This window comes from Leopardus geoffroyi, chromosome D1 (assembly GCF_018350155.1).
Source record: "Leopardus geoffroyi isolate Oge1 chromosome D1, O.geoffroyi_Oge1_pat1.0, whole genome shotgun sequence".
Taxonomy (NCBI): Eukaryota; Metazoa; Chordata; class Mammalia; order Carnivora; family Felidae; genus Leopardus; species Leopardus geoffroyi.
The window spans coordinates 106,455,203-106,462,383 of NC_059329.1; the positions used below are offsets into that span (position 1 = coordinate 106,455,203).

General features: G+C 55.5%; 1 protein-coding gene across 1 annotated transcript in view; it reads right to left on the reverse strand.

The window, feature by feature from the left end:
- AHNAK (AHNAK nucleoprotein) overlaps window positions 1-2,492 on the reverse strand; it is a 36,471-nt gene extending 33,979 nt beyond the window's left edge. Inside the window, exon 1 of the mRNA XM_045485557.1 lies at window positions 2,451-2,492. The gene's annotated coding sequence lies outside the window, so the exon portion shown is untranslated. The remainder of the gene's footprint in view (window positions 1-2,450) is intronic.
- Between the last annotated feature and the right edge of the window lie 4,689 nt (window positions 2,493-7,181).

Here is a 7,181-nt window from a genome sequence, read left to right on the forward strand (position 1 = left end):
CTGGAGCTGGGATTTCCTAGGCCAGCTTCCACAGTGCAGGGGAAGGGAAGTATATTCAACAATTTTCAATGATGTGATTGGAGACACACACACTCTTTTGGAAATTTCTGCCAACCCTTCTCCTTCTGCCCACGGCTGTGGCTCTCCCCCTCCACCCCCACCTCCAAAGCTACTCTAATGGTGATTGTGTCTAATGCCACAGCAGGCACTATCATGTGTTAGCTCATTTAATCCTCACATGCTCTGGGAGGAATGGTCTGAGAGGGTTAGTGATTTACCTAAAGGCACAAAACCCTCAGAAGCAGGGGTTAAAACTCCCACTGGCATCTAAGCTCCATGAGGGCAGGGAATTTTTTGTTCTTTGCTGTCTGTCCTGCGCCTAGAGCAGAGGCTGGCACGTAACAACCAATGAAGAACACTGTGTGGAATGAATGAGTGAATGAAGGAAGGAATGAATGAATGAACCAACTACAGGTACAACTGGCCCCACAGCCCTTGTTCTTTTCACAACAGCATCCTGAACCCCACACTTCCCTTCAAGGTCAACCTCCAGGGAGCAATCACTCCACTTACAGACCTCACATGCAGCTACACAAACAGTTATTGTGCGTCCAACACAAGGCCAGGGGCCCACGGGGGGGGGGGGGGGGCGGTGCAGGGAATGGAGAACTTGACAGGATGCAATCCCTGCCCTCAAGGTGCTCTGTCCTGAAGGAACTGTATTGAGTCCCCTGCAGGTCCTATGCTTTGGGAAAATCGGACATTATCTTTTCGGCCAGGTCTTTTACACGGATACCTCACCCCCCACCCGCACACAGATACACACACTATTTCTTTAGTTATAAGGATTCCTGCGGTGTCAACTTTGCAAAGAAAACCTGTATCTTCGGGGAGGCTTCAGATTCGTCTGTCAAATTAAGGGCTACCCAGGGATCAGGGAGGACTTGAGCCCTCCTGCTGGCACTCCCATCATCTTTCAGAGGCATCCCACACCACAGTCCTGCAGATTCACTGGCAGAGCTAGGTGAGTTCTAGGACTCATCATCACTGGGATACCCCAGCTTCCCCAGAAGTTTTGCTCCCTCCCCGCAGGGGGTTCCCTGATGTGTACACACAGTGTGTGTGATGAACCTTGGGCTCCTCGGTTGCCAGGCGACGTGCCTCTGTTTTGTTCCTATTATGCCCATTTCCATAGCAACCACAAAGGGAGCTCTGTGGGCAGGCCCCTGGCCAGGGGATTCCCCTTCCCCTCCCTCCTCACCACAGTCCCCTTCTCTAAAATCAGTGTATTACAGGGAAGACAAGACGCCGACTGCTCAAAAAGTAATCATGGCTTTTAAACTGTGATCCCAGAAAGGAAGTGAAGTGTGCAATCTGTTTGCAGTCTCTTTGAAAGCAGACTCCCTGCCCCTCCCATGAGGGCCCTCTGGCGTGTCAGCCTTAGAAGCAGAGAAATGACTGTTACCCCTCCTTTGAGCCATCTGGGATCTCCCAGACCCCACCTCCACCCCATACACACACACACCCGGAGCTTAGCATCTCTGCCAAACATCAGGCCCTTCCCTGTTCCCTTTTCACTGCTTCCCAGTCTGTCTTCCCCAGAGAACAGCAGACCTAGTGGGTGATTCTGGGATCCACACGTTAGGTGCTCAGCAATCGTCAAACCCCAAACTCCTCACCCGCACTCAAAATCTGAAGTCAAGTATTCCGGCTCCGTTCAAATCCCAGCCTGTATTTAAACCCCGGACTTCAAATAAGGAGTTCCTGAATCACTCAGATCAGACAGCCGGGATACCGGAAACCCGCCCATTACACTCGGTCCTAATTGAAATCTTCAGGCCAAAGCAGAACCCAAGTTAAAGCTGATTAGAGAACAAGAGACGACAGGCAGGGCTCTGAGTGCAGACTCTGGGAGGAAAGAAGGCACAGAAAGACCGTCCAGGCAAGAGAAAGGGGACGAAGTGAGCAGGGCGAGCGGGACAGGTGGACATACCTGTCACTGCCTGATTCCAAGCACAGTCAGAGACAGCCTAGAGGCCGGGGGAGGTGTGGGTGTGCAGATGCGGGGAGAGCAAGAAGCTATAGGAAATGTGGAGCCGAGATTAACGAAAACAGTGGCAAAGCACGACTGAATAGGCTGCAAAGGAGGGAGGTGGGGGGGGAGGAAAGGGGAGCTCAGGACTGAGCTGGGGACCCGGCAGGCTGACTGTAAGTAAACAGGAGCCCAGGGAGGGAGCTGGAATGAGCAGCCGACGCCCCAGCCAGCTCCCCTCCCCAGCAGGGAGCGGGGAGCGGGGAGGGAGGGGAACACCAGGCTCCTCTCCCCTTTTTTGGAATCTGCCTTTCCGCCACCCTTTCCAACTTCCTCTGCCTTTCCCCCAGTTTGGGGGGTTGTGGGGGGGGGGCCGGGGGAAGAGACCAGCCCGGGTTTCCCTCCCTCTTCTACTTACACTTCCCAAGTCCAGTTGAAGGAGATCAGGCTGAGCCGTGAAGGAAAGGCCTAGGCTGCCCAGAGCCTGAGTCACCACATAGTTGAGGTTCCTGTCACTCGAAGTCCCGCCTCTGCTACACCCTGTGCCCTCTGCCCGCCCCAGGACTTGGAGCACCGGGGTTGACCTGCCCTGGGACTTGCTCCACTTCTGTGTTTCTCGCTCAGCCAGGGCTGCTGGTGGCTTCGGATACCACCTTCTCTCTGCCTCCCAAACCGAGAGGGCATCCTTCTCTCCCTGCAGCTTTGGGGGGAAGCGCCCTCCTGCTCTTAGGAGCAAAAGTGACTCAGTGAGTGGCTTAGAGAACTGTGGAAAGGCTAGCATGCCCCCTTGATAAGTCACTTCCCCTCTCTGGGCTCATTTCCTCCTGGGTGAAATAAAGGGACGACTTGATGTGGTCTCCCCGGCAATCCCAATCCCGAATAAGGTACATTCTGGACGTCTGAGTCAAAGAGATAGAGTGTAAGCATTGAGGAGGCTGGGAGAAAGGGGTGTGTTTGCTAACCCCCGTCCTAACCGGAGTGGGTGGCATGAGGCACAGGCACCACCACCATAGGGCAGCCAACACCCTAGGTGACTGGGTGATTCAGGCCCCACATAGAGGCGGACTGGCAGGAAAGCACCCCGTGGCTTCCCTGTGACTCAGGGGAAATGCAGAGCTCCCTGAAGAATGACTGCCCAGGGTCCCGCTATAACCAACTCATCTCCCTTACACCTAGAAAGTTTCCGGTTGCACTGCAGGTCCCACTGCCTTTGATGGGCGCCCTAAGCTCATCATACTGCCTCCCTGGCCTACTCTACCCCTCCTACCTGGCCTTGGCAACCCCTCTTCCCTCGGCCTTCAACCCCATAGCCCTCCGGGCCCTGCCAGGTCCCCTCATTTACCCTTTGGCTCTGCCCATCCTCACTATCCACCCCCATCCCAGTGGAGCCAGCCAGATGATTGCAAAAGGGCTGAGCCAGCGGGAGAGGCCCTCACATGACAGCTGTTCCTGCTGCGGAGGGGAGGGGGCAGCTGGAAGTAGAGGGAAGCACATTCCATGGGAGATCCGATCAGAAATAGCCCCAAACCCTGACCATCCAGCCCCTGTTCTGCACATGGCCAGCCCATTGTGTAAACAAGGTAAGGTCAGTAGGCTTTCTTTGTAATCCTGAGGCTATCAGGAAAACAGGGGGCAGGGGGAGGTTCCCAAAGGGGAGGGGGCCACCAGAATGAAAAGAGCCAAGGAACATCTAGAGATCCAGGGTCACCAAGGGCACTTTGGCCATTTCAGCAGGTCCCACCTGCCCATGGCGTTCTCTCTCTTATGAGACGTTCAGTGCTAGGGTCCGGCAGCCGCCATTCCCACCATTCCACCCATCCCTTGGGTGCTGTAGCACTGGGACACCCCAGTCATTCCACTGGAGTAAAACAACAGCCTCCTCCGGGAGCCACGCCAGCCTGATTAGAGCAAACAGACAGGAGCAGGTGGCAGTTTCTCTAACCTTTCAGGAGTGCCTATATTTCAGCTCCCCGGCATTAGGGGAGGCAGAGAGGAGAGGGTGAGGACCCCAGAATTGCGCTCAAACATACGGAGGACCAGGCCAAGCTGGGGAAATTACCCTGCACTGTAGGTACAGCTTGGTGGGGAGAGGCAGGAGCGCCAGAGTCACCCAGGAAAACCCATTTGATTGTGTGGAGGGAAAGTTCTGGGTTCTGGGGACAAAGAGTGCTGGTTGCCATGAAAACCACAGTATTAATTTCAGAAATGACTGGGTGGAGCCTCCGAAACACTTTATTCCTCTCCCTTCAACATTCTAGACCCTTCCCCCACCTTTCAAAAGGGGAAGTGGCACATTGGGGCATGTGGGCAGCTGGTGGGATGGGCCTGACCCAGTGTGCCGAGCAGCTGTCCAGCTCCAGCTCAAACAGGACATGAAAAAAAAGAAGACAATCTAGGTCTTTCTTGGAAGAACTTTAAAGGCTTTCGACTTTTTAATAAGTGACTTAAGCAGAAGCGCCAACAAAGCTAAAATAAATAGCTGCTTATGACCAGTACCTACCAGTTTACATACAGGCGTTCCCATTCACACTCGGGGCTCCGGCAAGATTTCATCTGCAGCAAGGGCGGGGATAGAGCTAGAGAGTATCATGCTGAGCGAAATAAGCCAGTCAGAGACAGACACATAGCATACGATTTCACTCTTATGTGGCCTTTAAGAAACAAAACAAACGAGCAAACAGAAAAGAGAGAGCGATAAACCAAGAAACCGACTTCGCTACAGAGAACCAACGGATGGTCACCAGAGGAGTGGAGGGTGGGGGGCTGGGTTGACACGGGGTTTGGGGACTAAGGAGCACCCTCGTCTGATGAGCACCCCGCGATGATGTATGGAAGTGGTGAATCACTATACTGTGCACCTGAAACGAATGGGACACTGTATGTCAACGATACTGGAATTCAAGTGAAAGAAAAGATTTCGTCTGCGGTCAACTGCACCCTTGAGCCCCGACGACCCCTCTCTAGTTTCTCCGCCTCCCTTTAGGGATGCTCTAAGGTTTTGCCCAGTAGGTGGATGAAACAGCTTCCTCGGTCCATCTTACCCTACCTAGTTCTCCAGGAACACGCCCTGTTCTCAGCCCCGACCCACTCGCAACACCCCCTTCCCTTTCCTGCCCGGGACCTCGGCCCCCGCCGGCAGGCGCCGCACGGTGGGCACCGGGATGCCAGTTCTAGGTGGTGCGCGGGTGGCGCGGGCCTGCTGCCCCGCGTGTCAGGAGGAGGGCCCGGCAGAGACGTCCCCCCTGGCGCGCAGGCGCTCACGGGGCCGCCTCGGCGAGCCGGGCGGGGCCGGGAAGAGCGGAGGAGCCGGGCCGAGCTCCAGCCAGCGCGGGGGCCCCGGCCTGGATCGGGGAGGGAGGGTGAGAGTACCGAGCCCGGGGAGCCCGGGGCTGTGCGGTGACTCAGGCCTCCCCGGGGCAGGGCGGGACCCGACCAACTCCAGATGGACCTCCCCTTTCCCGCCCCACATCTGCCGCTAGAAACTCCTGCTGTTAACCTCTTTCTTGCCCACCCCGGCGGTAAGGGGCCCTTCAGTTTCATCCCGCTTTGGAGGCCAACAGCCAGAGCCACCGAGGCCTCGACACCCTCCCCTCGAGCTGCCCACCCCACCTCCGCTTGTGGGTACTGGCCCTCCCCCAGGCGCAGGCCCGGCCTCATCCAACAACCTGGCCGCCCTTCTCTGCACCAAACCGCCAGAGTTTGGGGCACAGGAGGCAGGACGTGAGGATGAGTCACGCTTCCTGCAGTCAGAGAGAGGCTGGGTCCACCAGACCCACCCAGTCCACATGGGGTGCCAGGCCTGCGGCAGCCCGCGCTCTAGCCCACCCTGCAGAACCCCCCCCCCCCCTTTTCCACAGCGAGGCCCCACTCCTGGGCCTCTTCTAAGTATTCAGCTCCTGGGAAGACAGGATACCGAGGCCCCACTCCTGGGCCTCTTCTGAGTAAATATTCAGCTCCCGGGAAGACTGGGGGTACCGGGAAGCAGGGGAAGATGACACACGTGAAGGCGCAGGAAGGTGTGGCGTGGAGGGAGTCTGACAGGTTCGGCAAGGCCCCAGCACCCAGCGCAGGGCCCAGCCCCACCAGCAACTAGCACTTTTAGATCCTAACCAAGGGCAGCCCGGAATGCTCGGAAGCAAGACAGGTGGCAAGTTTGGATCCGACTCAAGATGATCTGCCAGGGAGCAAACTTGAGCAAGAACCGACCCATCCTCACCCAGCTGGATTCCAAACCACAGCCCTGCTTGGCCTATTCTTCCCAGAACCCCCACTGGAGTCCAGGTCCCCAGCTAGATTACAGCCTTACCCTTTCCCAAGCTACCAGACCCTGTCTGTACCTGGAAAGATCACCTTCTTCCTCTCCCAACCTAAGCCCTTCTTCCTCCCACTAAGAAGGTGGGAGAAAAAAACAACAAAAAACATAAAACCATAAACTAGAGACCAAAGGTTGAGTGGCGACTGTTTCTTCATATGCCTCAAAACACGAATCCAACTAGAGCTTTCCAGCTTCACCTGAGCTGTTAACACACAGGGAGACCCTCAAAGCTCTTCAAAAAGAGAGTAGGAACAAGAACCTCTGAAAAGGGTGGAATAAAAATTAAGCTCAAAGGAGATAAAACAGTAACCACAGGTCTGAGCAGGGTTTTCAGATGGCAATTATGACTGCTCTCCATTCCAGGAAGCAGCAGGGCACATGAAGAGCATGGGCGTCAGTGACACCCACTGGGTTCAAAATCCTGTCTCCACAGGCAAGTCACTTAAATCTCCGAAGCCCACTTCCTTGTTAGAAAGTAGAAATACCCCAGGGGTGCCTGCGTGGCTCAGTCGGTTTAAGCGTTCGACTTCCTTCGGCTCAGGTGATATCTCACGGTTCATGGGTTCGAGCCCCGCGTCAGACTGTGCCGACAGCCCAGAGGCGGGGGCCTGCTTCAGATTCTGTGTCTCCTTCTCTCTCTGCCCCTCCCTGACTTGTGCGTGCACCTGCCTGTGTGCAGCCTCTCGCTCTCAAAAATAAACCAAAAAAAAAAAAAAAAGAAAAAAGAACACCCCATAGATGATCCACAGCCAGCTTAGGGCCAAGAGGGCCAGTGCCTGTTGTGAGCACTCTATGCCTGTATTCCCACTTGTCTGAAGAACTTAAACTATGACC